Source organism: Tenrec ecaudatus, chromosome 7 (genome assembly GCF_050624435.1).
Source record: "Tenrec ecaudatus isolate mTenEca1 chromosome 7, mTenEca1.hap1, whole genome shotgun sequence".
Classification (NCBI taxonomy): Eukaryota; Metazoa; Chordata; class Mammalia; order Afrosoricida; family Tenrecidae; genus Tenrec; species Tenrec ecaudatus.
Window position 1 is genome coordinate 121,359,456 of NC_134536.1, and position 24,511 is coordinate 121,383,966.

At 39.9% G+C, this 24,511-nt stretch overlaps 1 pseudogene; it reads right to left on the bottom strand.

Annotated features, from left to right (window-relative positions):
- Positions 1-19,220, bottom strand: part of LOC142452478 (endoplasmic reticulum-Golgi intermediate compartment protein 2-like) — a 34,737-nt pseudogene extending 15,517 nt beyond the window's left edge.
- Between the last annotated feature and the right edge of the window lie 5,291 nt (positions 19,221-24,511).

Here is a 24,511-nt window from a genome sequence, read left to right on the forward strand (position 1 = left end):
CAAATGAAATGTTTCCTGTATTAGGTAATAATACAAATTTTAGTCAAAGATATTTACTAATTTTTTCTTCCCATAAAATATTTTTCAAGAGTTCCGAAGTACCTCACATTTTAATACAAATATAACCCCTTACCAACAGTTACTTTCTAATTTTGTAACTATGGTCTTGGAAACCCCACAGAGCAGGTCTACTATGAGTTCCAATAGACTCCTGGGCAGTGGATTTTGGCTCTGTGTTAATTTTTACTGTTTCCCAAGTACATTCTAAGTGGTGAGCAAAATGGGATTTGGATACAAACTAAATGAACTCCTTAGTCCTCTAGGAAGAGACACGGCTTTTTTCTTTTTTAGCTTTATCTAAAGTTTTTTTTTCTTTTTAAACATCATTTTATTAGGGGCTCTTACAGCTCTTGTTATAATCCATACACCAGTTGTATCAGACATATTTATATATATATAGCCATCATTCTTTTCTAGACATTTACTTTCTATTGAGCCCTTGAAATCAGCTCCTCTTTTTATCCCTCCCACCACCCCACCCTTATGGCCCCTTGATAGATTATAGATTGTTATTGTTTTCATATCTCACACCAACTGCTCTCTCCCTTCACCTTTGGTTTCTGTTGTTCTTCAGGCTGGAGGGTGTGTGTGGTTATGTGCTATTCCTTGCAATTGGTAGCCCCTTCCTTCCCACATATGTCCCCCTTGCCTTATCCTTTTGGTATCTCTATCCCCATTCTTATTCCTGGGTTCCGTGTGTCATGAGCGTTATCTCTTGTCTATACCTATGTACATGCTCTGGTCCAGTTAGTGGGGGGTGAGGTAGCCTCAAAGAAACAGAAGAATATTGTGTGTCTCATTGGTACTTTACTGCACCCTGGTTGACTCATCCCTTCCCTGTGACCCCTCTGTGGGAGGATGTTCCATTGTCTACAGATGGGTTTTGGGTCTCATCCAGATGGCATTGGCTGGTGTGCTTCTTACATGTGGGCTTGTTGCTTCACTGTTGGATGGCCGCTTGTTTAACTTCAAGCCTTTAAGACTCCAGATACTATATTTTTTAATAGTCAGGCACCATCCTCTGTCTTTACCATATCTGCTTATATACATATTTTGTCTTCAGCAATCGTGTCGGGGTGGGGTGGGGGCCGGGTTGTGGGCTTCACACCATGCCATTTTGTTAGAACAAAGTGTTCTTGTATTGAGGGAAAGTAAAAGCTCATTGCTCTGTTTTGGCATTACTTGCAGTATCGCTGTTTCTCTCAGCATACAGTGACCTTTGGAAATAGTTTGGGGAAGGCATTTTCACCAGAAGGATGCAGTAACTTTCGATTGACTTTGGCTCCATAGGGCTTCTGTATGCCTCCAATGAGAGGCATACAGCCTCAAATCTGAGACTATCGTGCTAAATTATAAATGTGCTCTATTTTACTTTTTCCTTGGAAACTCCATGAGATACTAAACCAACAAAACATCGACATTAGCAGTACACTAATTGGTCTAGGTCAAGTTAAGGTTATGATTTCTTGCTCGTATGTATGTGTTTATAAAGAACTGAAAGGAAAAAGCTCACATTTTGAATTGTGGAAGCACTATTTATTTAAACTTGGAAACACTGGGTTTAAAATAGTATATTAGTTTCCAGCAGAAGAGCTTGTAAGTATACTTTCCTGATATATTTGAAAATTTCCACTAAAATTGAAATGACTTTAATGAATTTAAATATGTTTGGAAGAGGAACTTGAGTGTGGTGGTAGAAATATAGAACTCTTTACAGAAAATTTAAAATCAAATAAATTTTGTCATACTGCAAAGTGAAACCCTCAGCAATTATAATAAGTATGTAATTTGTATTTTCTTTTGATATGCAGACTCTGAGGATGATGTTTTAAAAAGTAGGAGATGTATTCTAGTATCTGCAAGTTTCCAATTCATTTGATCAGTTATTGATTCATTCAACCAAAATTGATTGACTTTGAATTGGAGATGACCTGACAACAACCTAATGAATGACAGTTGATATTAGTATCAAATTAATAATAATAACATAGCCAGCTATCCATTTAACACATGAGTATATTCTAATCAATATCTTTTGCACTGACTGTCTAATATTTACGTAGGCCTGGTAGCATAGCGGTTAAGTATTGGACTGTCGTCCAAAAAAATCAGCAATGTGACACTGCCAGCTTCCCCTGAGGAACCACTATGGGGCTTTCTACTCCTGTGAGGAGTTGCCCTCTGAACATCTCACAGGGGTCAAGTCTATCCTATCCTATAAAGTTTCTGTGAGGCAGTGTTAATATGATGGCAGTGACTTTAAGAGTTTTATATAATTATTTTTAATCATTTTATTGGGGGCTTGTACTATTATCACAATACATAGTTTTATATAATTCTTATTAATTAAATTGCTGATCTTGATAGAAGTTAAATAAACTGCCTAGCGACTGATGGAAATCGGAAGTGATATTCAAATTCAAATTTTGCATCTTCTATGCCTGTCTTGTTGCCGTTCTGTCACATTATTTTGCTTTTTTGACCAGCACAGCATACTTAATAGACCTTCAGAAGGATGTGAGGATTTCCCATGAATTTCAGTGAGCTTTCCTGTTCAGACTACTTCCTTCTCTTCAAAATACCATTCTGGTTTTTTCTTTAGAATTTATGTTCTGGGAACACTGTGGTTTGCAAAGATATGGTTTATATCACTGGCTCTACATTTTTGTTGGTGGTTGATTCCAGTCAGATTTCAGTCTAATGGAAATAATGTGTCTCTTTCCTGCCTTGAGTATGTGAATCTCACCACCAGGCAGAATCATTTCATTTCATTTTCTTTCTCCTATTTCCAAGTTCACATTTTATCACTTAAATCCAAGTAGAAACAAAATTCCACAGGAAATGCATTTAAGAAAAAATGCCAGTGGAAATATCATCTGATAAAGGCATAAGAAACAGACCAGAAGGAAGAGATAAGTTTTGACATTAAAATTTCCTGTATATTTGTTCTCTTGAGTCTAAAATTGATGCCAATATTCTGAATATATTATAAAATAAATGCCAGTGGACTGATGGAGTTAATATTTAACATCCCCACCCATCTACTTGTATATTGCCATGATTCTGAAAGCTATACCACTGATATTTTGAATACCAATAGGGTCATTGAATAAATGGTGTAGAAGCCATGTCTAACCTCGTCTGGCTTGGGTAAAGAGAAGAAGAACCCAGCTCCATTTCATTTCAAGGTCAATTGCAATAGGTATCTGCAGACATGGCTATGCCTGCCATCCTCCTTCTATATTCTGACACCAACTATTCCTCCCATAGCATTTTCTTTCTGTCACGCAGAATTCATAGAAAATATTCATGGCTATAGAAGTTTATTCGGGGGCTTAACAGATAAACACAAATCAGAATTAGAAACATTAGGCTACTTTTTTTTTTTTTTTGTCCAAAGCAGTGCCTCTTAGCCAACAGATACAGTTTTCTGAACCTCAGTCTCTCAGCCATGTGGTTTCTTGATTTCGCCTTGCTGGTAAGCCCATCCCGCTGCCTCAAGCCATTGCTGCCTCTCTGTTCTGCCTCATGGTCACTACATGACACTCCTGCTTTTTCTCATGGTCTGAGTGTGGCGCAGCCCCTGGTGTCTCTGCTGCCTCCAAGCAGGTATCTTGCACATGCCCTGCCTGTGACTATTTGTTAATGGTCACACTATTCTCTCTCTCTGCTTGAGATGACTCACTCTTGTATAGCTAGTGGAATGGAAAAACTTATGAATCCCTTCTATTAATGTTTGATGCATCCTGTCTGGCTTAATGAGTGTTCTATATTTCACTTTTCTGGGTTTTAATATCAATGGCAATAGCTTTACAAAACTCACAGGCAAACTTCATGGTTAAAAGATTTATTAGGGAAGTTAACAAGTTGTGATACCAGTGAGAAATGTTCAAGGTTGAGTTGTCTATCAGGACATAATACAAATTTCTGTCAAGTCTGCTAATGAATGCTCCAAAGACATACCATTCTGCTGTAAGCCTCAACCTGAAGGGATTCAGCTTAAGCTTTTTTTGGGGGGTGGGGGGCTATAAAACCCAGCTCCCTGAATTAAGACCCCAGAGGGACCTCATTCCAATAAGCATCAGCCCAAAGGCATTCAGTTCCTCTTCTGTGGCTCCGCAAGTCCAAACTTTCCAATTAAGTACCCAGAGGAACCCCACTGTGCAACCAGGCTCCTGCACAAAATCATTCATCTTTACTTGTTCCCTATGTTGAGAAGGCCATCACTCTGTTCTATGCTCTGGATCCTGTTTCCGCTACTGCTCTTATGATATAGTTGCCTTCTGGATCCATGGAAGTCACTGTACAGGGAGCTCGGGTCCAGAGGACGCACTCTGCTTCTGACTTGCTGGTATTGAGATCCCTCCTCCTCGCTCACAGAGGGCTCCCTTTGTACACTGCAGGATGGCACTCCACGGACTCCTGTTTGCAAGCACCCACAGGTGTATCCTACCAGAATCTTCCACCACTTTCTCACCAGACCCGTGCAGGGAAAGGTTGTTTGGTAGGAATTAGAGACTTTGGCTGGAAGAGCCAATGTAACTAATTCACTGACCCTGACCCTGAACAGTCAATAATTTTGTAGGAGTTATAAAGACTAACTATAAAAACAGAAGATCCACATTTAAGCAATTTATATAGATGAGCCACAATTAAGCCATTTCACTTCATTCCAGTCACCCATGGGGAGCCAGTTTCAGCAGAGCATCTAGGCTAAGAACAGCATAGGAAGAATGAAAAGGCAGTCTGATTTTGAAAAATTGGTCACTGAAAACTTTATGAATATCAGCAGAACATTGTTAGACTTAGTGGGAAAATGTGAACCTGTCCCGTTGGGAGGCATTCAATATGTGCTGATGGGACATTACTCAAAATAAGAAAAGAAAATAAAAAAACCACTGCAAGAATCCTTAAGCAGTTGAAACGTGGAATGTATAAAGGGTGAATCTAGAAAACTTGTGCTAAAACCCTCCAAATTCACCATCGTTGTGTTAGTTCTAAGTAATAATACTCTTAGGACAGAGCAGAATTCCCAGGTGGGTTTTCAAGAGTATAAATCTTTTTCATTTTTTAAAAAGTTTTATTAGCACTTCACCCGCAGATCATACAATTCAATAGATCAATCATATCAAAAAGGGTTGCAAATCATCACCACAATCCAGTTTAGAACATTTTCTTCTTATTTGTACTCAGTGTTGTATGCATATATTTTAATTGTGGCAAAAATATACACTATAAAACATTATTCAATTCAACAATTTCTACATGTATAATTCAGTGCCATTGATTATACTCTTCATGTTTACAACTATTATGAATCTCTCTCTCCAAATTTTTCCACCACCACTAAAAAGAACTCAATGCCCCTCAGCAAAAATGCTTCCTGCTTTACCTACGGTAACATAGGTCACGTTTGATTTCTCTCTTTCTTTCTTCTTTACTTTCTTATTAGTTTTCTTGATAAAATATTCATATGTCATACACTGCCATAGTTAAATCACTATTAAGAAGAGTTGTATATACATCATCACAATTGGTTCTAATGTTCCCTCTGCCTCCCACATTGATTAGTAGCACCCGAATTCCCCTCACTGGTGCCCGCCCCCCACCGCCATCCCTATAAATCATTATACCTGTTATTTTCTCTTTGCGACACTCCTTCTGTGCTTCATAAACTGGAAACCTATCACCTGATAGAGCACACATAAATCAAAGGAACTGCAGAGTGAAAACAGATGATGGAGAACCTCAATGCCAATGGTTAAAGCAAGGCAAGGAGCTGATTGTGGGGCACACCAGCCTATGCCAGCTCAGCTTGAAGCTGAAGAAAGCTAAAGTAAATCCACGAGAGGCAAAATACAATTTTGAGTATATCCCACCTGAATTTAGAGGACATCTCAAAATCAGATTGGATGCATGAAACATTAATGATAGTAGATCAGACGAGTGTGGGATGATATCAAGCGCAGCACATGTGATGAAAGCAGAATGCCTTTGCAGATGAAAGAGAAGGAAGGGAGCCAAGCGGGTGTCAGAAGAGGCGCTGAAACTTGCGGTCAAGAGAGAGTAGGGAAGTGAATGGAGGAAATAAGGAAGTCAAAGGGATGAATGGAAAATTTCAAAAGGCAGCTTTACTTAAGCAAAGTTAAGTATTACAGTAAAATGTGGAAAGACCTAGAGTTAGAAAACCAAAAGTAAAGAGCAGGCTCATTGTCTCAAGGCGAAAGAACTGAAGGAAATATTCAAGTCTCTCATTACAACACTGAAGCATTTTATATGCAAAATATTAAATGATGCACAAAGCATCAAAAGCAGATGGAAGGAATATACAGAATGACTTTACCAAAAAAAATGAGTTGACATTCATCTATTACAAAGGTAACATATGCTGAAGAAACGATGGTGTTGATGGAAAACATCCAAGCTTCACTGAAGTCACTGATGAAAAACCTGGCTACAGGGAATGATGTAATACTAATTGAAATACTTCAGCTAGCTTATGAAGCACCGGAAACACTGCCTCACCTATGCCAAGAAATTTGGAAGACAGCTACCTGGCAACCCGACTGAAAGGGGTCCATATTTATGTCTATCCCATGAAAAAAAGGTGACTTGACACAATTTAGAAATTATTAAACAATATCACATTAACTGTTGTAGCACTACATGGACAAATTATCAAAATTCAAGCTAGATTCAGAAGAGGAAATGGAAACAGAGTTAGCATGACTGAGGTCAGTTGGATCTTGCTTGAAAGTAGAGAATATTAGAGAAGTGTTTGCTTGTGTTTTATTGACTATACAAAGTCAACTGACTTCTTAGATCATTAAAAAGTATGCATAACATTATAAAGCCAAGTAATTTCAGACCATTTAGCTGTTCTCATAGGGAACCTGTACATATACCAAGCTGCTGTCATTCAAACCAAAGAAGAGAATCCTGCATGGCTTAAAATCAGAAAGAAACATCAGGGTGGTAACCTTTCATCACATTTACTCAGTTTGTATGCTGATCAAATGATATGGAAAAAATGGGCGATATGAATACCAAGGCATCAGGATTGGAGAAAGACTCAGTAATAAACCACGATATGCAAATGACAAAATCTTGCTTGCTGAAAGCAAAGAGGACTTGAAGCACATATTGATGAAGATGAAAGATGGCAGCATGGATTATCATTCAATGTAAGTGATATACTCTCACAAGGGGACTAATAACCAGCAGATGATAAATGGAGAAAAAGATTAATGTTGTCAAAGACTTCATTTTACTTGGATTCACAATAAATGTTCATGGAATAAGCAGTCAAAAATAAAAAGATTGTATGGGGCAAATTTTCTGCACACATCTTCTTTACAATGTTAAAGAGCAAAGATGTTATTTTGAGAACTAAGAGTGCCTAATCTGAGCCATGACACTCTCCATTGCCTCATATGTATGTGAAAGCTGAGGGGGAACTGATTATAAGGCTCTACATAAAATCTCCTCCCTGGCAGGTGGACGACAGAAGAGTGGGTGAAGGAAGATGTCCAACAGTGTAAGACATGACATTATAATAATTTATAAATTATCAAAGGTTCATGAGGGAAGGGAAAATGAGCTGATACCAAGGATTTAAGTAGAAAGCAAATGTTTGGAGAATGATGATGGCAACAAATGTGCTTGACACAATGGACGGATATATGGATTGTGACAAGAGTTGTACGAGCCCCTGATAAAATTATTTAAAATAAAAAAGGAAGACTGCAAAAGAGGTGATGCATTTGAACTATGGTGTTTGTGAAGAATATTCAAGCATCAAAAACTGTAAGAAGAAACAAAACTGTCTTGGAGGAAGTACAGTTTGAAAATGCATGTGATCAGGAGAGACCAGTCTCTGGAAAAAGGGCATCATTCTTGGTCCTTCATAAAGACAGAAACCTTCTAGAAGATGGATTGACACAGTGGCTACCACAATGGGCTCCAGCAACACAAGGGGGAAGATGGGGCAGGGCCAGAGTCATCTCCTGTGGTACCTGGCACAGCTTTGAGTCTACCTGAGTTGACAGCATCTAAAAATAATCGTATTTCATATAATCCCTCCACCATTGAAAAACAATTGCTCAAAGTAGCTTCATTAACTGAGGGAGTAATAGGTTACAAACTGGGCTGTGGACCCCAGGCCTATGGTTCAAAACCACGAGCAACTCCTGGGAGAAAAATGAAGCTTTTTGTACCTGTGAAGGTTTAAAGCCCAGGGCCAGTTCTATCTATCATGTAGGGTGTCTGTGAGTCAGAACTGACTTGACACTTGGCAGCAGTGAGTTTGGTTTGAGCTTTTTAAGTGTTCATTGCAATATTAGGAAACGCGTTGGAGCAGAGTGGTTATGAGATGGGTCGCTTGCTGCAAGGAAGCCCCCAGCTGCTGCTTGGGAGAAAACCTAGGTTCTCTCTTCCCATCGAGAGTTACAGGCTCAGAACCTCATAGGGGAACTTCCACACTATCCTACAGGATCACAGTGAGGCAGCCACAACCTGATGGCAGTGAGTTTGGTTTTTTGGTTTTAGTTCCTGGCACAGAGATGGGCTTGAGACAGAATCATGAAACAAGGTGGGCACATGCCCCACAGCTCACTTGATGGGCTTTCCTGTCTTTTAGAAAGTGCAGGGTCGGTATGAGTTTAAAAAGAGACTCCGTTTTAAAAGAAGTCAAGAAGCTCAGGAATAGCCAGTTGTGTGTTTGCTCAACCAGCTCTATAAGTGACAGGCATTTTTGTAACCTTCCACCACTGAGCAAATGAAAATTTTCTGCTGCCTAAACATGTTCACTTCATGTTTGATTAAGAGGAAATATTTTAAAAGGTGCCTCTGTTTTGTGTATGCACTTTTATTCATTCCAACATTCTTATTTCACTCTTAGAGTAAAAACCCAAGAAGCCAGGGTCTTGCTTTAACTTTCTAATTTAACCAACATAGACAACTGTACATGCAAGGATCTGATACGTTATATTTTATAGAGGTGATTACTCTTTCCAAAGAGATCTCTGTGTGGTCTCAGAGGTGAGTTTTGGAAGGCTGGGTGTGAAAGATATCCACTCTTTTTTAATAACCACATGTTCTCTGCAGCCTAATTAATTAACTTTGATGGAGTCCCATAATTGCCATTGATAAGATTACCCCCACCCCCCATCAGCCTTCCACACCTGCATAACTATATTTATTTGAACCCAGTAACTGCTGGGCAACTGTGTTTTCTAAAATGCCTTTCCCTGTGGCTTAAAGTAAAGATTTTTTTAAATAAATAAATACAGTTTATGTTGGGCATCCACCACTTGAAGGGCTAATGATTATTGACTAGCCTCCAGCAGGCATCAGGGAGTCTTGCCTCAGGCCCTTCCCACTAGCCCCCAAACATGCGGAATGTTAACACATGTTTCTGGATTCTGGCTGGGATTGGATACAAACAAGGCAGTCAGAATGGACCATTTAGTGTACAAGTCAAGATGACAGATCTCTGCTTAATACAAGGAAGAGAAAAATTCGTATCTTATTGAAAACGGCAGAAGAGCCCCGGGTGCTTTCACTTTGTGATTCTGCAGCAAAAAAGTGGGTTGTGTCAATATAAGTCTATGTCACCAGCTCACAGCTGCCACACTGAATTGACCTTGTTCACAGCAGACAGAAAGGCCTTCCATTTCCAAATTCTCTCTAATGCTCATCTGTGAATGGGAGCAGACTGTGGAAAAAAGCCAACGAGTCTCCTTAAGTATATGAGAAAAGAGGCAGACTTGCCTTAATGCTGCCCCGCAATCTGTGGTGTGATTTCTTCCATCGGGCAGTCCAGCCAGGGCTGTTGGATCAGTTTGGAGTCCTTGAAGAAGAATTCTTTGACAACATGAGCTTATGCTTTGTAAAGCATGAGCCAGAAATTTTCTGTGCCCCTCTAGATTCTTCTAAACTACATAGGGCTCTATTAAATAGGTAGCCCACAGAATCATTTCAGAAGCGGATGATGAAGACAGTGCTTCCCCCAACTGGATGCTATGGCATATCATTTGTGAATAGGTGCTCCTAGTAAAATGATTCTATGATAAAAAAAATAGTTTGAGATGATTTGGTTAAAGACAGTTCAGGTGACTTCTCCATTTTAGCACATTACATTATAATTTTGGATCTTTATGCACTATAAATGTCTAAGAGCAATGCAGAAAACATTTAATTACAGCATAATTTTCTTGAGGACTGTGTAAGAGGTATGCTGTGAAATGCTCTTCAGGATGTGGGCTATGAGGGAAGCAGCTTTTAAATGTTCTCATCTTTTGTTTTGGCATTGTAAAATTGAATGTATATCTCGCCAGCATTTTAAAATTAATATACTTATTTCAGCAGATACAAATTGGTTCCCAATTGCATGAAAGACCTTAATGTCAAAAAGCAAGGGATAGATTCAAAGATACAGTTCTATGGCAAAGAGCCTGCCCTATGGATCTAATAATAAGATGGTACTATGAAACACTGAGTATCTTAGGAGTTAGATAAATATCCACCACATTATATGAGTTTCTGCTGCTTGTTATCATTTCAAAACAATCTGAAAGAAACTGAGAAGACACGAACCACTAGACTTGCAGACTGTAGAAATGCCATCCTAAATATCTGCTGCTTCTAAAACCCACTGATCTTTCCCTTTTCTAGAAAAACGAGAAATCAACTTCTTTTACCATGAGTTCCATAATAAATTGCCTTCTATTTTGATTGGCAAAGAACAAGGAAGATCTGTCCAAAAAAACACTATTATGAATCACATGAATGCTTCATCTTGTTCAGAGGGTCTCCTAATTGTCTGTCGAGTCAGTGGAAGACAAATGCTTATCTTGACAGTGAAATGCCATCATAAACACACAATTTATGCTTTTACTGCTCATTCCTAAAGAGTAGCCACCCAATGCTCTATAATATTGACATAACAAAACTAGGAGACAACATGATGGAAAAGAAATACTCTCTTTTACTTGTAATAATATTTGTTCGTCACTTATTGGTAAACATGTTAGCATTTACCTCTTGGTCCTGTTGGAGAAAACTGGATAACTCTTAAGTGTTTTGGCCAGAAGGCTTGCATTAAAAGTTAATCACCACATGAGACAAGCCCTGGGAAGCCAGGCTTCCCTGAACTAGTAGCAGCGAATAGCGCACTCGCATTAGCCCTCAAATTGTTCACCTTTCACAATAGGATGCTTTCTTCGTGAGTGAATACGTGTAAGATAAAAATTGTAGCCCAACTTCGAATTGCATAAGTGTCAGATTAGAGTCCTGAGTTCAATGGTTAAGAACAAGAGCTCCGTGAGATATCCTCAGTAATGAATGTAGGGCTATACTGTTCCATCTTGATGACCCAACATTGGTTCTGTTTTGATTTTCCTTCTCTCATTTATAACTTTTTTTTTTCATCTTGGATATCTGTGTATGTATGCGCTGGGGCATTTGAGAGTGATATTGCCCAATATTTCCATTGCTATCTAGTCCAGCCTAACACATGTTGGGCTGCTAACTACCAGTTTCAAATCTACCAGGTCTTCTAGAGAGGAAGCATGAGTAGTCTGTTCCCATACCGGTTGACAGCCTGAGGAACTCCAGGAAACAGTTCTACTTTGTCGTGTAGCATCCCTGTGCATCAGAATGGACTCCATGCTTTTAAAAGGTCCAGGTTCACCGTAGCACCCCACACTCACAATAGAAAAGATTAACGAAAGCGCCTGCATTTAGAAACTACAGAAAGGAAACACAGGAACCCAAAGTATTCTTTTTTCATTGCCATTCACCTCAGTAGTGGATGATTATGGGAGGTTACCTACTCCCAGTCAGATAGTGGGGCCTGATGGAATAGTCCCCGTTCGTCTAGTCCATCCCTAGTCTTTATGCTATGAATCTTCAGGATGGGGCTTCTCAACATTCCCAAACCCCATTGTCCACATGTCACACAGCAATGGCAGTCAGAACCTACTCTGTTTTTGTGGCTCACTGATATTTTTTTTTCTGTAGGCTAATATGCTATTGAATCCATTTTAATTTGTTTTATTATATTTTTACTACTCTCATTTTGACTCAATTATCTTTTTTATATGAATTCTCATTGTCTGATCAAACAAAACAACAGAAGTGACCAGTCAATGTCTATGTTCCTTGGGAGACCACCACAGACACAAGTAACTCCTAGCTATCTACTTTTGGTGCAGTTCCCCATTGATGTCATTGGTCTGTCAGTTATTTAAATTCCAGGTTGCTTTTCATGTGTGTAGTTTATACCCACCTCCATCCCACCCCCACACTCATCTTTCTTAAATTGACTGTAAGGCCCTTTAGGGCAAGAACGTTTTCTTTAAAATCCTATAGTAAAATCCAGTGGCATGCCTTCAATCTGAGGCACTGCAAAGAATTTGTTATATCAGCCCTGGAAATTTACTCATTAGTCTGGCACATCATAAATTGTGTGATTGTGTTCTCCAGAGTCTCTGTTTTCATAAACTGCCTGATGATTGTAACGGCTTGCGAATCATTGTCTATTGATGTGTTATTTTTACAGGCCGGTGGTTATAATTCATTTAAAATACAAATGCTAAAATCATTTATAATACATATTTTTTGCATCAGGTCCTCTTTTTTCCCCCTTCCCTACCCGCTCCCCCTCCCTCATGAGCCCTTGGTAATTTATACATCGTTATTTTGTCATATCTTGCCCTATCCGGAGTCTCCCTCCGCCCCCCCCCCCCCCCCGCTTCTCTGCCGTCCCTCTCCCAGAGAGGAGGTCACATGCGGATCCTTGTAATCAGTTCCGCCTGTCCAACCCACTCACCCTACACTCTCCCAGCATCGCCCCTCACACCCTTGGTCCTGAAGGTATCATCCACCCTGGATTCCCTGTGCCTCCAGCCCCCATATGCCCCCATATGTGTACAACCTCTGCCCTATCCAGCCCTGCAAGGTAGAATTCGGATCATGGTAGTTGGGGGGGAGGAAGCATCCAGGATCTGGGGGAAAGCTGTGTTCTTCATCGGTACTACCTCGTACCCTGATTGACCCATCTCCTCTCCTAAACTCCTCTATGAGGGGATCTCCATTGGCCAACACTTGGGCCTTGGGTCTCCACTCTGCACTTCCCCCTTCATTCAATATGGTATACACACACACACACACACACACACACACACATACGCACACACATATATATATACATATACACACATATATTTTTTTTTGCATGATGCCTTATACCTGGTCCCTTTGGCACCTCGTGATCGCACTGGTTGGTGTGCTTCTTCCATGTGGGCTTTGTTGCTTCTGAGCTAGATGGCTGCTTGTTCACCTTCAAGCCTTTAAGACCCCAGACACCATCTCTTTTGATAGCCAGGCACCATCAGCTTTCTTTGCCACATTTGCTTATGCACCCGTTTTGCCTCGGTGATCATATCATGGAGATGTGCAGCCAATGATACGATTTTTTGTTCTTTGATGCCTGATAACTGATCCCTTCGGGACCACTCGATCACACAAGCTGGTGTGTTCTTCCATGTGGGCTTTGTTGCTTCTGAGCTAGATGGCCGCTTGTTTTTCTTCAAGCCTTTAAGACCCCAGTCACTATCTCTTTTGATAGCCGGGCACCATCAGCTTTCTTCACCACATTTACTTGTTCACCCACTTTGGCTTCAGCCTTTGTGTCGGGAGAGTGAGCATCATAGAGTTCCAATTTAATAAAAGAAAGTATTCATGCATTGAGGGAGTGTTTGAGTAGAGGCCCAAAGTCCTTCCGCCACCTTAATACTTAACCTATAAATATAGACACATAGATCTATTTCCCCATCCTCCTATATATATTTGCATGTACATGTCTTTGTCTAGACCTCCATAAATGCCCTTTGACTCCTAGCTCTTTCCTCCATCTCCCTTGACTTTCCTCCTGCCCTACTACCATGCTTCATCACCACCTGGGCTAGAGTATACCTCTTCTCTATGCAACCTTACCCTTGATCATTCCCCACCAGGCCTGCCACTCCCCCCTCTCTACCATTTTGGGTCCGATGTTGTTCCCTTGTCCCTGTGTTTGTTAATACCACTTCCTTTACCCCCCAACGCATCCCCCCACCCCAAGTCCCCACGGAACTGCCATTCCCATTGTTTTTCCTCCAGATAGTTCATCCAGCCTGTCCTATTCAGACAGACCTGTGGAGACACTAATATGCATGAAAACAAGACAGAGGAAAACAAAGCAACTGATGCAAAGGGCTTAAGTGGAGAGCAAATGCTTTGAGAATGATTGGGGCAGGGAATATATGGACGTGCTTTATACAATTGATGTATGTATATGTGTGGATTGTGATAAGAGTTGTATGAGTCCCTAATAAAATGTAAAAAAAAAAGAGGAGAAAAAAAAAGAAAATGTTTAGGGCAAAGAATGTACAGATGTGCTTTATACAATTGATGTATGTATATGTATAAGAGTTGTATGAGCCCTTAATAAAAGGTTTTTTTTAAAAAAAGAAAAGAAACTGGGCTTTAGCGCCATCTTGTTAGAAACCTCCGAGCCATGAGAACCAAGTGGAGGAAGAAGAGAATGCGCAGACTGAAGCGCAAGAGAAGAAAGAAGAGGCAGAGGTCCAAGTAAACAACCAGGCGCCCCTCCGAAGCCACAGCTGCAGGACTGACTAGGGACTGCCTGAGGACGGGACACTGCTATAAGCTGCTGACCGCGCGCTCCCCACCGGCTCCGCATCTGCAACCCGGTCGCCATTGGATCGCCGAGAGACCAGCCACCTCCTCTCATAACCGGTCCGGCTTTGAGCCTTTGCCCCGGCCCTAAGACATTCTGGACTCGTTCTGCCCGCAGTTGTGGCTCGATGTAATGTGCACAATAAATCGTCTTGGCTGAAGACTCAAAAAAAAAAAAAAAAAAAGAAAAGAAAAGAAAACATCCCAACCCAGTGCTGCCTCCCCCCCAAAAACATATTTTTTAAAAACTAAAAATAACATCTACTTTCCTTGAAAATATGCATAGCAAACTTTTGGCTAGTAGAGAGCATTTTAATTCCCTAAGGTTTTACTATAATACACCAAGAAAGTGAGAACAGTTCCTTCTGGTCTCTTCTGATTCATGGTGACCCCTTTTTTTTCAGAGCAGAAATACACATAAGGTTTCTAAAGCCATGAGGGTTTAAAAGGCAATCCCCAGGCTTTTCTTCCATGGAACCTCTAGGTGGATAAGAAACACCCTTTTTTATTTTTTAGGTCAGCCACACCACCCATGCACTCCACACTAATATAAAGCCCAAACTAAATCTATTGACATTGAAAAGAGTCCAATTTATAGTAGCAGTGTATAGGGCTTCTGAGACCATACATCTTCATGGAGCAAATAGCCCCATCTTTCGCCTGTGGAGCCACTAATTGGTTTGCACAGTTGACCTTGTGGTTATCAGTCCAGTGCTTCTCTAACAGTGCCACCAGGGGCTTCTCACACTGATACAGATGTTTATTATATACTTGTGTGCGATAGTTAGGTTTATTGTGGCAACCTGGCCAATAAGAACTTGTGGGATTAATGAAGTCACAGTTTGATTGGAGGGCAAAGAGATAACTGGGTCTGCCAGGCTCGCCTCCCTCTCTCTTGCTCTCTGGTGATCAGACCAACCTGTGGCTGCTTTAGCTAGTTCTCTGTCTCAGCCTGTGAGGTATACTACCAGTGGGCCAAGTCAACCCATGATCATGTTGCTAGACTTACGGCTCCTTTGAGACTTGCTTCACCATGCTGCTGGTGTGTTCATTGCTTGACCTTGAGGCTGGTGGATCCTGTGGCCTTGCATTGCTTGCATTTAAAATCCCATCCGGGCGGGCCTGCGTTGTTAAGCTCCTGAGCTACTGACTGTTGCTGACACACCCTGCCATTTGCTGCCTGTGGGCAACTGCTTGGCTTGCCCAAGGAAGGATTCTGCTCTCTGCTTCCTTGACCTTGGACCCAGCAGCCAGTGTGAGTTGAAGGTCTTCCAGTATATTAACTGTTCCATGGAAATGAGTATATATATAAATATTCATAAGTGTCCTGGTTTTATTTCTCTAGAGAATCCTGCCTAATATATCATGTGCAGTGAAGTAGATTAATCTGATATGTTCTAATACTTAAGGAGACGATAGTGCTTGTTTGCAGCTACTTCTACTCCATAAAATGTATCTAAGTTGTAACATAAGTATTGTTATTTTAGTATATCTTCTTTCAACCAACCTTGTTTCCAAAATTAATTTTGATCAGTTTAATATATTGCACTAATTCTCCAGATATGTTCAATGTATGAAAGCTACCATGTGTCAGAGATGATTTAACCTATTTTTGATATGAACTGCTAACAGAGAAAACTTGCACAGTTACAGTAAGATCAAGTGTTAACTAGTGTTTACTTTCATATTGAAATGCTCAGGTTTGAAAAAAGTGGTATAAACAGCAAATATATATTATGTATAGCTTAGTTTTTACTCACAGATCCTTTGAATTTTTGAAAATATTTATTAGTAAATAGTATTGTTTCCTGAATATATGTGTTCAATGACTGTTATTAGGTCTATACAAACCTGGCCAAGAATAGGGGCACTATTTCACTGTGGCCCTGCCACACCTGTACATAGACCAAGAGCCAATCGTCAGAACACAGCAAGTGGATACTATGTGTTCTAACATTAGGACAGTCAGGCTCTGTGAGGGAAGCACTGGGCTGCTAACTGTAATGTCAGTGGTCCAAAAATTTTACAGCAAGGGGATACTATGTGTTTTAAAATTCTTTCACCATATTTATTCACTCTGTATAATGAGTTTATAGTATTAGAAACAAACGTTGACTATACAAAGAAGTATTGGAGTATTGGCATCCGTTTTGGAGTAAGAGTTGCTAACCACCTGTGATATGCAGATAACACAGGTTTGAATCCTGAGAATCCTTCACGGCTGCATCAATAATATGTATAATGATAAATACTTGAACATTGAAGACACTGAACATTGCTGCTCATTCAGCACCATGAAAACAACAATCTGGAAATCAAAGGATGCATTGGGAAAACCTTCTGCAAGCAAAAGGAAAGATGACAGCGTGAGCACTGTCATGCGCCTGAGCCAACCATTGTATTTGCAATCATCTCAAGTGTGCCTTAAACCTGAACAGTGACTAAGGAAGACCGAAGAAGGATTGATGCATTTGAATTATAATATTGGTAAAGAATATTGTATATGTCATGGGTTGCCAGGAGAATGAACTAATTTTGGAAAGTATCGCCAAAATGCTCCTTATGAGAAGATGGAACTGTTTCATTTCATATACATTCTACGTGTTACAAGGACCATTGCCTGGAGAAGGATATCACACTTGGTACAATATTGGGAAGCAGAAAAAAGACCTTCAAGGAGATTGGATTGACACACCGTGGCTGAAACAATGGGCTCAGACACAACAATGACTGGGAGTCTTGCTCAAGACCCAGCAGTGTTTGACTCGGTTGCACCTGGGGTCACTATGAGTTGAACTGACTTGATGGCCCTTAACAAGAACAATAATCAAGCTACCCAAAAGTCCTCTGCTTGTCCAGTCTATATTTTCAATTTTAAGTAAGTGGAAGTTAGAAAGCATATCTAATTATTCATTATCTTCATTATCAAGTGTATGGAAGGCCTTGATGAATAATTTCAGTGAAAAAGAAGGAAAAAAGAAACTAACATCGTGAGAATCAGGAGAAAGGAACAAGTAAAGCACTTCAAAAGGGGCCACTAAATAATGATAACTGAGAAAGACGGTAAGGGCAACGATGCTCTGAATGCAGGGAAATAAAGTTAAATATTAGAAAACAGGAGACTAACATAATTTATGCAATAATAGAGCGATCTGCAAAAAAGAAAATAATGATAATAGTTGGGGAAGACACTGGATAAAGTGAAAGTGTTGAGGCAACAGAGATAAAAACTATTGTTTACACCTTCCTGCGATAATGGTGATCTACAAATGGATACATGGATATGCTCAATAGGTATGGAAATGAGAATGGAACTATGTCCACAACCATATATAGATCCGAGGGAGGCTATTTCTGATATGCATTTACTCAGGTTGTAAATATATCCATGAAGGTAGTGGGGTATACAGAGGGTGAATTTATATGGCAACTCTGGAGACATAAGCAAACACCTTGAAGTAGTGAGGTACTGGCCCTGGGCTCAGTACCATAATCTTGAGAGTCACCAAGTTTAATCGACATAACATAGTCCACAGACACAATTGTTCGTATGTTACTTTGGTGAGTGGCAAGTAGGGTCTGAAAAGCCTATAACTGGCCATCTAAGGCACAACTATAGACCTCTTTCTGTCTCGAGAAAAGAAGATAGAAGTAAATTGAGGACACATGAAAAGAAATATTTTAATGAACTAAAGGACCCCTCCACATCAGTGTCTATAATTCTGAGACTAGAAAAGTTAGTCCATGTCAGGTTCTCACTCCCCACTGTTCTGAAAGGTATCACATCAATAAGTCCTAGACAGAGATAGAGGTACATGAAGAACAAAGCACAAAATCAACAAAAGAGAGCACCACTGGTCAGAAAGAGGAGAAAGGCAGCAGAGGTTAAAACCTCTACATACGCATTCCCGCAGAAAGGTATGTTTCTAATATGTATTTGCCTATGTGGCAAACACATTCAGGAATGTGGCAAACTGGTGCAATCTCAGAGACTATGACCCATAGTTACCTTTCAGATCTGGAAATGAACTCACCCCCATGATATCATTTTTTAAGGGAGCAATAACACTGGGTGAGTATGCATTACTGAGAATAATCAACTACCTGAGATCAGAAGAACAGCTTTTGCTCAAGGGCAAATTTCAGGTGGTTTAGGAATGAAAGGGAAAACACAAGGAGGAGGTGGAACAAAGGATAGCACATCGTGGGGACTACAGCCAATGACACAAAACAAAGTGCATGTGAGCTGTTCAATGTAAAACTGCTTTGCTCCATAAACCTTCACTCAATTCACAATAAAGTTTTTCAAAATCCATCCAAGGAACTCGAGTGGCAAAACATCTGAAACATCTACTACCTGCATCAGTGTCAAAAAATCTGCAGTGAACAGGTGATCTGAGGATGCTGCTGACATCCATCTTCGCACCCTCTTGGTCTAGAAAATACTTCTTTCGCTTCCTTGAACAAAGACACCACGGTGGGCTACACAAAGTGCAGCCAAGGAGAGGAAAGCTTTTTCCGGCTCTTCTGCATGCATTAGTCATTTTCCACCTCTGAGCCTGTGTCTTAATTGCCTTGCCTGTCTTATTAGATTGCAAACCCACTGGGTAGGGACCATCACTACTAAGGTGTGCAGCGCCGAGCTTGGCAGGTGATCGGCACTCAATAAATGTCTATTGCTACCATAAACCAATGTATAAATCTCAGAAATAGGCATAATAATGGACCTGACAGATTAATGCCCAGGGCTATTTTTGTACAGCAGTATGGGCTAGCCAAATCAGAATCAGAACACCTCAGATTCAATTCTTCTCAGTTTTCCATGCAATGCTCAGCTTTTTTCATTCCGGTGCTGTGATAGACAGGAATAAATGATAGTCAAATTTCCAACATAATTGAATGAAAAAAGCTTTTTGTCTTTCCCCTCTCTTTTGTTTTGTGGGTGGGGGGTAGGTGTCTGCTTTTCAAATACTATTGACCCATTATGTCAATGGCATTTCTTTTCCATTTTGGAGAAGATGGTTTCAGTGGGGAAGCAGATGTTTTGCATGCAATTTAAGCACACATTTTCAAGCCCCTTTCTTTGCAGAGGGGTTTCTCTAGGTAGTGCAAAACCACTTAAAGGAACCATTTGATTAAAGTTGTTTGTATTGACTAAGGAAAAGTTATGATCCTTATCTGCCCTTGAGCACCTATGTTAACCTGTGGAGTAGTTTAGTGCTTTTAATAAGAACCCTCTGAAAGCCCGGGTAGGATCCTCAAGAGCTGAGTGGACTTTCACTCATGTAAGACATCTTCTCAGGAACAAAGGGTTATTTGGGGGAGTTAGCAAAGCACTCTGAGGCTACAATGCAGTAAAACAAAGCTTCCACATTAATATATTTCTTATAACTAAGGTCAACTTTGTCTATTCAGGAGATAAAATTATTTCTTTTCTATTCCAAGCTCCATTGTAGGTACAATCAGTCCCTGATTTCTCTTTTACTGTTTTTTGTATTTGAGTTTTCTTTGGGAAGGGGTGTGTGTGTGTGTGTGTGTGTGTGTGTGTGTGTGTGTGTGTAAAGAGTTTCCCAAACTGGATCACCCAAATACATAAGATAACCATAAAATTATTTGAAACTTGCAACAATTCCTTAGACACCCTAACTCCTTTCCATAACAAGGAGAATTAATAGTAAACACACTAATTAAGAAATATGTTCATAGTTATAGCCTTTTTGAGAGCTGGCCAAACAATTACTTAGTATTCATGAAAGAAAATTGGGTGTTGAGAATATGAACTGAGTGCAAAATTTGATCATATATCAGACATAAAAGGAATAATCTTTTTTATTAAATACTTTTATTGGGGGTTCTTACATCTCTTATCACAATGCATATATTCCTCCAGTGTAGCAAGCACATTTGTACATATGCTGCCATCATCATTTTCCAAGCGTTCTCTTTCCACTTGAGTCCCTGATGTCATCTCCCCATTTCTTCCTCCTCTCTACTCTGCCTGCCCTGCCTCACATACGCTTGATAAGTTATAAATTTTTATTTCAATAGTTTGCATCATCCTCCATCACCCCTCACCTATTTTTCCATTGTTTGTTCCCCTGAGAGGGGGTTATAGGTTGATCTCTGTGACCGAATTTCCCCTTCCTCTCCCCCATCCACTAATCCTCCTGCTATCTCTGCTCTCATTGTTGGTCCTGGGTGGTTTATCTATCCTGGATTCCCTGTGTTGCGGTCTCTTATCTGTAGCAGTGTACATGTTCTGGTTTAATCTGATTTGTAAGGTACAATTGAGGGCATGATAGTGGGATGAGGAAAGTTGTGTTTTATCGGTGCTATACTGCACCCTTAATGGCTCATTTCTTCCCTGTGACCCCATAGGGGAATGTCTAATTGTATAGAAGTGGGCATTGGGTCTCAACTCCATGACACTCCACCATCCCTGCCATTCACATTGGGTATGGTTTTGTTCTGGGTCTTAGATGCCTGGTACTTGATCCCTTCAACACCTCGTGATCACACAGACTGGTGTGCTTCTTCCATGTGGGCTTTGTTGCTTCTCAACTAGATGGCCCCTTGTTTATCTTCAAGATTTTAAGGCCCCAGATACTATCTCTTTCGATAGCCGGGAACCATTAGCTTTCTTCACCACATTTACTTATGCACCCATTTTATCTTTAGCGATTGTGTCAGGAAGGTGAGCATCACAGATGCTGGATTATTAGAACAAAGTGTTCTTGTGTTGAGGGAGTACTTGAGTTGAGGCCCAATGTCCACCTGCAACTTTAATTCTTAATATATAGATATGAGTACATAGTTCTTTTCCCCTTTTGTTTTATATATATATATATATATTTACATATGTACATGCCTGTATTTAGACCTTTATAAATGTCCGTTGCTTCCTGGTTCTTTCCTCTCTTTCCTTTTACTTTCTTCTTGTCCCACCATCATGTTCGGCCTTCATTTGGTTTTAGTAATTACTCGCTGCTACATTGCCCTTGATTAAGCCCCACTTAGCATAAAAGGTATAATCTTTATTTCCAATGCATACAACCTTCAATGAGAGAATTTTAAGTTCAATAAAAAGGGAATTTTCTTTCATATTTAAGGAAAAAATATTGTCCTTATAATGAAGGGAAAGTACCATGGACTGTCCAAAGAAGAAACAGAACTGTCTTGGAAGTAGTACAGCTAGAATGCTCCTTAGATGGGAGAATGGTGAGACTTTGTTTCACTTACTGTGATGATAGGTTTATTGTGCCAACCTGGCCAATAGGAGCATGTAGGATTAATAAGGTCATGGTTTGATTGGAGGGCAAAGAGATAAATGGCTCATCAAGCCCTGCCTGTCTCTCTCTGGTGATCAAACCAGTGGGTAGCTGCTAATTCTCTGCCTCAATTTGTGAACTACACTACCTTTGGACACCCAACCCATGGATCCTGTCGCTAGAGCTTGAGGTTCTTTTGAGACCTAGTTAACCATGCTGATGGTGTAAAAACCACTTGAGCTTGGGACTATTGGATCCTGTCATCTGGCTAACTGTTGGTGACCCTCTCTGCTCTTTGATGCCTCTGGACAGACTGCCTGCATTGCTCTACTGAAGACTCAGCTGTCTGCTTCCTTGACCTTTGACTGAGCAGCCTTCGCTTGTTGAAGGACTTCTAGCATATTAACTGTTTCACGTAAGTGAATTGAACTGAACACTCTTTATCACTGTGTGGACTAATAACTTATATTCTTTCGTGCTGTATATATCTATCCATATATAAATATATAATCATAAATGTCCTGGTTTTGTTTCTCTAGAGAACCCAGTCTAACACACTTACTTTGGACATGTGTCAGAGAGACCAGTCCCCATGCTTGGTAAAGTAGAGGGGCACTGAATAAGAGGAAATAGCTCAATAAGATTGATTGACACAGCGGCTGCAGCAATGGGCTCAATTGTGAGGATGGCATAGGAGCAGTCAGTGTTTCTTTCTGATGTGCAAAGGCTCACTATGGGTCAGAACGGATGCACTGGTATCTAAAAACAACATTAATCTACAATGTTCAAATACATATTTGGAACAAATAATTAGTAAAACACAAACCACTTTTCATAAAGCCTGTGTGCATTTTGACTTCAGGCTAGCTAATATTATATTAAAATATCCTGATTTTTTTATGGGCAAGCAGAGTGAAAGTAGTAAATGATTTATGTTCTGTATCTCAAAAATTAGAGCTAATAGGGGAAAAATGGGTGCCATTCTTTTTAATCAGCAGGTCAAATATATCCAGAAAAATCCTAACATCTGATGCATCAAAATAGCACTGTATTGCCCGGAGTTCTATTTCTCCACATAAACCCTAAATCATGGGTCCTGACCTGTGATTGTTTCATTCTAGAAATATCTGGATAAGGACTTCAGAAGAGTAGAAATAAGACATAGTGAAAGGAAGTCAGCCAGACAGAAAGACCTTCCAGATTATGAAGTATTCTAAAACTTGAAAGCTACCAAAAGTCAGGAAAGTTGAACAGAGAAAATGTTTTTCATAGAAACAATGTCTCTGCTCAGTCTTCAAGGGTAACAAAGGCTTTCCGACAATAATTTTATTATGAAGTCTTACCCCCTTCTCTTCATAGTCCCGGTCTTCTCCCTTCTGATTTCTTTTTTCCCTGAAAATATAAAGAACATTGAAAAGGAGTATGATTGGAGTCCCTTGAAGATAAATGATCAAACTGACTCTCTAAAGTGGTGCAATTTGAAGAACACACCATTATTCAGGAAGGAGTTATCAAAATACTACCTTCAGAAGTGACTAGACCTGGATGGGGGGGACCTATTGAGACGTGATAGCTTCAAATTTAATATTTCTGTTTAGTAATGGTTTCAATTACTTTTTGGCATAATTTTGGGCATATCTTCTTATAACTAATTTATCAAGCATTTATTGGGTACCAATTAGTCGCAAACACATTTTAAATGATTTGTGCCATTAGCATTTATTTCTTCTTGACCCAATAGCTTCTTGACTCACTATAGTCATTATTTACTCATTGTGTTAGCTAGAGAAGATAGTAAAAGAGAAACAAAACATGATTAATGCAATGATAGAGTTCTGTAAAGGGTGAAAACCTCTGCCATCAAGTGGATTCTGACTCATGGGGATCCCATATAGGATTTTGAAGACTGTATAGCTTTAGAGGAGCAAATTGCCTTATATTTCTCCCATAGGAAAGCTGGTGGAATTGAATTACCAACTTAACAAGTTACCCGACAGCACTGCCAGGGCTCCTGTAAAAGATATAATGCTGTCAAAAGTGGGAAATAATCATTTTACTTAATTGAAATTGCACAAGGCAATAGCAGAAAAGGGGCATAATTGAAAGATCCAAGAACTTCCTATATTGAACAAGTTCAACATTTGCAAAAGTCTAAGGTATACTGTATTATAGTTCTTGGAACTATTTCCAAAAGTAAACTTCAACTAAATAGAAAATTGGCTCAAAAATTAAATAACATCCACCATTGCTATTCCTGGTACTCGGCCAGTTTGTCATACTGTGGTGGCTTGCATGTTGCCTGATGCTGGAAGTTGTGCTACCAATATTTCCTATACCAGCAGGGTCAACCATGGTGAACAGTGTGGCCAATGTAGATCGAACATTTGCTGTGTTCTAAATATCTTTGTAAGGTTTATATACTTTAATTCTAACTACCAACC